This window comes from Pipra filicauda, unplaced genomic scaffold (genome assembly GCF_003945595.2).
Source record: "Pipra filicauda isolate LSUMZ 115617 unplaced genomic scaffold, ASM394559v2 scaffold122_size2191957_pilon, whole genome shotgun sequence".
Lineage (NCBI taxonomy): Eukaryota > Metazoa > Chordata > Aves > Passeriformes > Pipridae > Pipra > Pipra filicauda.
In genome coordinates, this window is record NW_024103685.1 from 285,320 (window position 1) to 295,113 (window position 9,794).

Genomic DNA, 9,794 nt, shown 5'->3' on the forward strand with positions numbered 1-9,794 from the left:
TGTCACTGAAGTCAGAAGCAACCATTGAGACAAGCTCAAGCTCTTCCCGAGCCCTGTTCTGAAGCACGTTTTCCACAGTGATTTTAGTTCTAAACATTGACTGTGTTATTGCTGCAAAGAGCCATAGGTAACTTAAGTTAACTCATATCTCAATGAACTGGATATTGGTTTGCAGTGCTTGAAAACTACGCTTTCTACATGTTCTTGACAAAACAAAAAGCACTGTAAACTGTAGCTTATAGCACAGGAAGAAGAATATTGCCATCACTGGTAAACCTTAAAAGAATCCTTGCTAAAAATGAAGTGAAAATTCACTTTGACCTCAAAGTGAACATAAAAGTATGTGGTTGAATTTGACACACCAAATTTAATAAAAACAAACATGTACATTAAAACTCCAAACCCCAAAACACCTTTCCCACCACTAACAAAGAAAAACTGGATCACAGATCCATTTTCAATAGAAGACTACTCTCCACCAAATGGTTTTGCAGTAAAGAAAAATGAAGGATGTAAAGACTACTGATATAAAAGTCATATTTGACATAAATAATAGCTTGTCTATTTTTGACTGTAAAGGAAAAGAATTTAGATTGATAAAACTTTGACTTTCACAACACAGTTCAACAGTAGGTATTTTTGAAAGTCTTTTCAGTTTGGTAACTGTAAAAACACAAAAAGAAAAAGTACAGGATGGTTCTTGATGTAGAATTAGGCATCTGACTGGAGGCTGTCAGTAAGTTTTCTGACAAAGCAACTGTGATTTGAAGCAACCATGCTTACTATAGTGACTATTTGATTTTTCCATGAGATCAACATGTGTCATTTTGTAAAAAGCTAATGGATCCATTAGTAAGGACTATGAACTTAATTGGACAAATTAAAATAATCTAGTAATTAGTTCAGTGACACACAACAGGTTATCATAACATTATTTTTGACATCTTCGGTTCATATTAATTAGAGTTAAAAATGTAACTGTAAAATATTTCAGCTTTCAGATATACTTGCTTTAAACTGAACTTCATAATTCATTAAGGAGTAGCTAGCATTTAGTCTTCCAAATGTTTGAGCTATCTGAACTAACAAGACTGTTGTCTAAATGATGACCAGTCCTGGAACTCCGTACCAACACTCATTCTTGGGCAGCAAGAGGACCAGTCAAGTCGAACACTGATGCTTCTACCACATGCCTCGGTGGTCGAGCACAGATCTCCTTCCTAGATAACACAGAGCCAAGTGGGCCAGCACTGTGAGCGAGTGCACAACAAATCACCTCAGAAGAGGGAAAGAACTTGGCTGAAGGCTCCCTCAGCTCTTTCAGAGGAAATGAGCTTTTTCTCCCAGTATTTTTGAAAATAAATGTATGCAAAAGCTTTTCTACCAAATTAAAAAAGTTTTGAGGAGTTACTCAAGTATTTTATTCCCAGTATCTTTAATAAAATCTGGCATGAAGGCACTCAAATCAACTAAAGCACAATTGAAAGTAGGACTTGAAAGCCCACATGTATTAAGAACCCTAAAGACCAATAGCTTTGGGTACAAAGGCTCAACAACGTTTTAGGAGTCTACATTGCAAGCTTTCCATGATATAGGTATACTGGATTGTCTATTACAAGCAGTTTTCTGAACCACCTTCTAACAGGTTATTTCATCTTATTATTTCAGCTACAAGTGTCAAGGGAAGAATGGAAAAATTAGAGTATATCCTTGCTCTTCTTGCAGGCTACAGGAGGAAAAAAACCCCAACCAACCAAATCACAAATTCATGACTAACAAAAAACCCAGAAGAATAAAAGCTGAAACAAGAGGTCACAATATTTGCCCTATTCTGTAAAGGGAAACATGATAACAATTTTTGCCATCTCTTACTTTACTATCAGAAACTATTCAAAAACCACAATGAGGTGGTTTTTGCTTTTATGCTTAGCATAAAAGGTTTATGACCTTTTATGCTAAGGTCATAAAAGAATGTATACAGAGTAAGATCACACTTCACGAATTTCTTCCCTCTGTATTCCATATTTATCTTTGTAAGTATGTCATACACAGAAGAATAAGGGGTCATTTTTTATTTTTTTTCAGGTCAGCAGACAAGCCTAAAGGTTGGTCTGTAAATATGAAAAAAAAAAAAATATAGTTTACTAAGACGTCATTCTTCCAAAGAATAGTCATAATTAATTCTTTCTCTTAATGTAAAACTCCTAAAACTCCTTTCAGACCTGCCTTTCAATTTAACAGCACTGCAGTATCCTATTCAGCCATTTATAATGGAGAGTGCGCTTACTGCGTTTTATCATATGCTATCTGGTCTTAGTATTTTCGAACATTTAAGTGAGGAAATGCAACACAGTAAGACCCTTAATTCTGCAGGTAAATAGGTACATACATGCTGGTTTCAAGTGTAGCTATGATTCAAAATTATTACTTTCCAAACCTTCTAAATTAACAGAGCTCTAGAGCGTGTGCCTTGCTCATATGTTTGGATCAACTCCATAAGAAGGCTCGTGGTCACAAGATTTCTCCCCTTCCCTTAAGTCAGGTTTCTAGCAACCTTTTGTTTGGCATGGATTGTTTTGGTTATCTTCCTTTGTAAGGCCTACAAATTTTCATCTAATAGGTAACTGTTAACACATATGGTTGCTGTGAACAAGGACATAGCTGGACAGCGTTTGGTGGTTTCCTCTTCTAAAACACTGTTAGTTTTTTTCTGCCATCTGAATTTTTGTACTAAAGGTTTTGATTTTTTCTGTGCACGTGTAAATCCACCTAGACTGGATTTTACAGCTCTTGATACTTTTACAGGGCAGAAGGCATGAAACGTATGTTCTTCTGTAAAACAATAAATAAAAAAAGAAGCACACGTGCATGCTTGTGCAAGAATTATATAGAAATACCTTTTAAAAGCATCATGATCAGGTCATTTCTTTAAACCTCTCCAAGGAGCTGAAAACTTGCCCTTCCTGTATCCCATTGAGGGAATTACCCACTGAGTTGCTCTTTTTGTCTGTTTCTGAGAGCTGACTGGATGCTGATTCTGGAGCAGGTTGCCAGGTCTTCTCAGCAGAAAGCTCAAGTTTCTGGAAACTGCCCCAGTCAGCACACTGTGTTTGGTGAGTTTCAGTAAAATCTGTATTCGCATGGTCAAATTTTCTTGAAGAGACCTAATTATTAATTTAATTGGTAGAACTGAAGGACTGCATCATTGTTCAGGACACGTGTGGGCCTATTCATGAGAACTAAGGCTAATTAAAAATAATCTTAGTTACTGTTTTTTACAATAGTTGAGAAATAAAAAGTTCCCTAAAATAATGAAATGTCAGAGCTTTCTCCTCAAAATCACCAGGAGCGGAAGCTACTACAGGCAATTAGAAAAGTTATGTGAAGGTCAAGGGGTAAAAAATTAAGCATTCAAACTGATTCAGCTCTTTAAATATGGATCTGGAAAGTTTTTCCATCTTTCTCTATTTAGAATGCAGTTACACCATTGGAACTGCCTTATAACTTTTACATATATTTACACTTTATATAATAATGAGGTCTACAGAAACAATTAAACACTAAGTCTAAAATTTCCACTTTGCCCTTTAAGCCCTACTGAGGCATCAGAAGACATTATACATTAATGGCTGCAAATGAAAAAAATTCCTACTCTATTTTTTCGCACTTGTCGTACCTCAAAACTACTTAAAAATTATCTCCAGTAACTGAAGATATTAATGGGCGTGAAAAATATGAAAAGCTGTAGGGGCATAGGAACAGAGAGCCACACAGTGTTAGTCCTATGAAAGTTTACTGAAATAAAGAATCTTGAATATAGTTAACTTGGGCATATACATGACTGATGATATATTCCATCTCTGCTTCTACTTACCGGGTCAGTTAACAAAATGAAAGGACTGAGTTTCTTACTTTAAATTCAGCACAGAAGGAAGAATTTGCAAACACCTAGACTATAACGTGATTTTACTCTTTTGCCATTATGTCTTCAAGATATATACAAAAAACTACCAGTTCCTCAATGTAGACAATAACTTATTTTCAATCTGAACAGTACTCTGTATCCCAAGTCACAGTCAAATATCATCAACTGCCCTCTATTTCATTGTTAGAGAAAAGTGTCTCTAGCAGTAATGAACATCTCATATTAGGTCAAATACACTGACTTGGAATCAAAATCTGATTTTTCTGGCACATCTATAAGCCTTGCCAGCAAGATACGTACCTTATAAGTAAACACCAATACTCCCGTGACTATTACCATCAGATTGTGAAATATTTGGCTGATAAGTCCCTATAGAAACAGACAATTAAATACAGAGTACAAGTTGCATGGAACATGAGAAGATGTGATTTTTGTCAAGTCTTAGTATGTAGCCCTAGCGTTTCACAGTACTGCACGCCTTTATCTGGAATATTCTTTCTACCTTTGTTCCACAAGCCCCTTTTACAAATTACTGTTTGTTGAAATAATTGCTTAACACAGAACATTTTTACAGGCATGTACTCTGCATACACAAACTTATTTAAATTATTTTCACTGTATTTAAAATAAAGGAATAATTCTCCTGATCTATGGTCATTCTTGAATTTGGCACCACCAGCCTCTTACAATGTAGCTTCAGGACACATTTAAGCCAGTCTAAGGCAATACTGTCAGTGTAAGAGGTGTAGTCCTCCTTTCATCCTCTTATAATTAGCACTCACACAACTTATTCTTCAAGAAATTATTCTTTTTCAATCTGATTAATTCCCTGAACAACCTGATCACACAGGTGTCTTCCTTCCAGTGTCAGCAGAAGCAAGGGTCTGGCAGTATGAGGCCAGACATAGTCAAATATTACCACTCTAGGGATTTGCCTTTTCAGTAACAGCATAGACTTAGACCAGCTTCAAACAACTGTGACTCTGTACTCCAAGGCTCAGCTTGTAAATACAGTAAATCCAACCATCAGGCTCCTACCATTGAATCAAAAAATGATGCAGCTAAATGATGCAGAGACCTGATCTGCTATGAACCCACTCTGCCAATTTAAATTTGTTCAAAAACCCAATGTTTTTGGTACGTTAACTTTGTACCAGCAAGCTTTATGCTGAATCAGGTCTCATCTGTCCTTCCTGCAGCTGGCATAAAGTCAGCATAAACACTGCATTGCATGCTCTAGCTAATTCAAAAGGAAAGTGACTGTGTGCTCACACCTGATCTGGATCAGATCAGCACAGCTGAATGATCCAGTAGATCACAGATGCACCATGAATGACTGCTGAACAGTTACCTGCATTTTTCATGGACACTACGTTTGGACACCCAACCTGTGCAGTTAAACTGCCACAGGCCTGATACGTGGAAGTTGCTAATGCTCTCCAACTATTGCTGAAGTTGAGAAGGTGAGGAATGTTTTTTAATTCCCTCCAAAGGACCAAGCCTCACAAGCCCATCTTAGGAAGAGGCTGAACCATTTGACAGAACAAAGAATTCTTCAGGATGACAATTTGAAAGACAGTATTTCATTTTCAGGGAATTTGATCTAGGGTGAGCTAGACTTCTACCCCATCCTACAGCAAGATACCACATATTCCAGCAAACTGACAGGCTTACAACCAAAAACACAAAAGATGAAAAACACTGTGCTAACATGACATTGTACTTTACTGTTGTTGATTTGCTCTAGATGTTACAGAAACACTCCAGTGAAAGGCATGTTTATCTGTCCACTTATGACAGGAGCTAGATACGAAAAGGTGAGTCAAAAAATAAAAATCCAGCCTTATATGCCTTTTATTCATTTGGTCAAGTGTGGCATAATTTTTGTATTATCCTGATTGTAACTGCACATTCTTATTAGAAATAATGGACAGGCAATATAACAGTTGAATATTTTGTTGGTGCTTTGTTTTGGGGTTTTTTTGGACAGGTTATAAATCTCTCTTCTTTATGCTGTCAAGAATAAGGGAGAAACATATTTCAATAGCAACTTTAAAATGAAACTCACAAATTACTACCATTATGTTAAGTGCTAGATATCCCACTGTGCAGTTTTGCTTTGTGAATTTTTACCTTCTTCCATGCACACTTTTAGCCACTGATCGCACAGCCTTTCAGTGTTTTCTGCCTTTTCCTTTAAATAAACTGGCTCTGGCTCCTTCCATCTGGTTCCCCTTCCGTCAGCAACCCTGCACCTGTTCACACCTCCTCTCCTGTTGGATTCCACTGAACATTTCCTCCTCTGCCAGGGCTATTCTGGCACTCGCAACCTTTCTGTCATTCAATCCATCTGTCAGAAGTGAACTTTGTTTACCGCAAGCTTCTGCTTTCTTCTTCAAGAAGCAAAGCCCCTCAAGGTCATTGTCAAATGAACTGTCGGTGTAGATTTAAATCCACTCCTGCTAACCAGCAGCAGATGAAGTTCTTTACAGTTCTGTATTTGTGAAGATCAGTTTGGTGTATAGGAGAAATAATACAGAAGCAAAAGAATAGCTTTTAATCATTATTTGTTAACTCCAAGAGCTAATGTGTTTTTTTTCATATACGTATATCTATTCCTTCTTGCTAAGACTAGCAGAATCTGAGAAAGACTTTGCAGAGCTATGTAAAGAAGTGGAAGAATATTACAAATAAAATAAATGAAAGCTTTTGACTTGTTTTAACACCATGTAATAGAGATATTGAACAAAAAATACAAAGAGAAAATGGGAACAGCTGAATGAGTGAGTTTACAGTAAAACCTTAAAGCAGCCAACAGCATTCGCTGCAAATTATTTAATTTTCAGTATTCTTTTTTTACCTTACCTATCGATGCTTCAAATGCAATGTTATTAAGGGAAAAATTTCTTAATATTTTTTCTTGTTTTCAAGCCTTGTAAAATACACAGATGCAACTCTTTGTTAGAATACTGCTTTCCACATTGAGGCAAATTGTAAAGATTCTTTGTCAGGGCTGAGACTAAATTCATACTGTCAACAGGATACATCATTTTTAGCAGTTCCTGGAATACACACTGACAATGAAAAGTTTCTGAATTATTAACTAACCTCCTCAGTTAGTTAAAACTAACCTGACAGTTTCATTCTTCAAAAATAAGAAATACCTTTCAATTTCACTGCTTACCTTGGGTATCCTTTAAACCAAGATTAAATACAGTACCAAAAAATAAAATACATATTTTAAGTTTTGTAAGCAATTATAATGAACCACCCATTTTATTATCATTTCACCAAAAATGAATTTAAAGTAAAGCTTTCTGGGATCAAATCCAGGAAGTAGTCCAACCTCATTCATTAGCAGAAATGCATTTATACTTACGTTAGGTCTGAATTTGTTTCTAATGAAAATTAGATTGACAAACATGGCACAAGTTTAGCTGAATAATAACTTAATACTGATATATACCTTATATGGGGCATTTGCAAGGGAATATTTTATGATGCTATGATCTTCTTCCACAGGAAGCTATATGAACAAATGCAGGTGAACAAATGCAGTGGAAATAGAAGAGGAACTCTGGCAGAAGAAGAATACACTTCAATCTCCAGTTTGATTTAAGTCCTGTAGAAGGCAACTGACCAACAAGGAGAAGCTAATGAAGAACAGTTTTTCCTGTTTCTACAAAAATGCAGTTTGATACTGAAACCACCAGGGTCAACCAACAGCAGCATGCTATTAACCTTGCCATGCTGCCGGCACAGCCAGGGGAAGGAGTTCAGCCCTGTTAAGTAGCCCACAGCAGAGGCTGTGCTCATCTGCTCACCCAGGAGAGGCATCTCCCAGCTTACACTCTTTCCCGACCAATCACCAGCACAAGGGTGTGGAGCACGGGGGCAAGGAGAGCAGCCAGGCAGCCAAAGATGATGTGTTCAGGTGATTTTTTTTTTTTTTTCCATTCCTCTATCCACCAGCTACCTTCTCCAGAGGTGATAACCCACAGGCTGATGCTCTTCAAAGTCAAGTTGGACAAAGTGTCCAGTTCAGGACCTTTTGGGTTCTCTGTTGGATTTTTTTTTCTAGGCAAGAATTTCAGGAGCAGACTCTTGCACAGAAAAAAATACCAAAAAATGAACAACCACTGTGACTGCACAAAATAAACAACTTCGAATATACTTCTGAAAGCACAAGACAGCTTTTAAAATTGTTTAAGTTCACAAATACCAAGCGCTGACTGAAAAAGTACATTTTAGCCTATTGTAAAAACAAGTTTTCAGATGCACTTGAGAGAAAAGCCTTAGAACAAGTCAAAGATAAAGATAAAAATCAGAACCATTTTTCCAGTAGCAAATTCAGCAAAAAATCCAGCAGCCGTAAATACATGTATCTAAAAGACTTTTATGGTTCAAAAAAATAAATCATTATCCCGTTGTCATTAGTCACACAAATAGAAAACCTAATTTGAATAAGATCAAAGTAAATATTTGATACACACTCATAAACTTATTACTGTTAGTGCTGAATAATAACTGCTCAAAACAAAGACCTTATAAAGACATTTGTTTTCTACAGCAGTTAGTCTCTTCTGTATTTCATCTGAATTCACTACTCACTCCAAAGTGCTTTAAGTACTGTCACTGCTCCTGAACCACACTCTACATGCAGCAGCAATTTGGCTGCCTCAACAACCTGATGCAATCATTAGAGAAATTCTATGTGACCAGTTGCAGTTGAAATGCCGTGAAGAAAAATTTAGATGAATCTAAGACTAAAAATTGGAAATGTATTAGTGACTTTTCCTTGAGAAATTTGTATAGTAGGACAATAAATAAAATTGTCAACCACGTTAAAACTCTTTAAAAAAGAAAAAAGGTGATTTGTAAATACTTTCATATTCAAAATGAATATATGATTTTGGATCTGTTCTTTACTCCTTTACTTAGAATTTCTTTCTTTCCCCTACAAAATTCATCATTGGCTTTTATACGTCTGTACAATAACTTAAATATGTTTAAAATATTAAATAGAAAGATATTTAAATAATTGTGTGTTATCTTGACACAGAGTATATCAGCTTCGAAAATTTTACAACACACTGCCAGAAGACGACAGAACCAATTTATTTCAAATCACTCAGTATCAGTCTTCATAAAGCAGCATATGGTCTTATCATGGCAGGTAAAATATTTTACCTTCTATAATAACGCAGAGCAACTAATTTATCTACATGCTGTATAATCAGATAAACAATTTCAGCTGCACTATGAAAACCTGTAGGCAAGGGAGAAATTTATCCCCCTATACATTCATATGATTGTTAACAATGCAGGCTATTCTTTTTTCTATCTCCTTCTTCAATTACCTTAAAGCAAGACCTCCTTTTCAGTGGTGGAAATATTTGCAGTTTTTACAGCTGCAGGACAAAGAACTGAGAATTTTCACAGAGATTCTCAGGTGAAAAAAAAAAGCTCTGCAAGATTCTATTGCAAGTAAAGCACAGTGAATGACAACTTTCAAAGCTACCACAATCATTTACTAATGTGCTGCTATACCAAATAAGTCTAATTTTTTTTGACAGCACCAAATTAGATTTATTGCAGAAACTGCTGCATAAATAGCATATGGCTATGTTATACCACCTATTTCAAATCCCTGTAATGTTTCCTCCCCTCCCTGCTCAAAATGAATACTTGAGCCAACCTATAAACCTTCTGCAGACAAGGTGTATACAAGTTCAGAAAGCAGATGCAGGACATGTAGCTTTCTTTGTTGAAATTGTCTAAAAAAGTATCATATATCCAGATCAAACAAAACTGGATAGTAATAGGTCAGGTCCCACTTGCTACACTTCAGGATTTTATTTCCCCCTTT

The 9,794-nt window shown here is 36.1% G+C and overlaps 1 protein-coding gene and 1 long non-coding RNA gene across 11 annotated transcripts in view; one reads left to right on the top strand and one right to left on the bottom strand.

Annotated features, from left to right (window-relative positions):
* The window catches only part of SDCCAG8 (SHH signaling and ciliogenesis regulator SDCCAG8), a 106,704-nt gene that overhangs the window by 51,056 nt on the left and 45,854 nt on the right, over positions 1–9,794 (bottom strand). The gene's annotated exons all lie outside the window — the stretch shown is intronic.
* LOC120324721 lies at positions 5,349–8,171 on the top strand. The gene is made up of 3 exons (XR_005566237.1): positions 5,349–5,388; positions 5,673–5,742; positions 7,448–8,171. It is a non-coding gene; the product is annotated as an uncharacterized LOC120324721 (long non-coding RNA).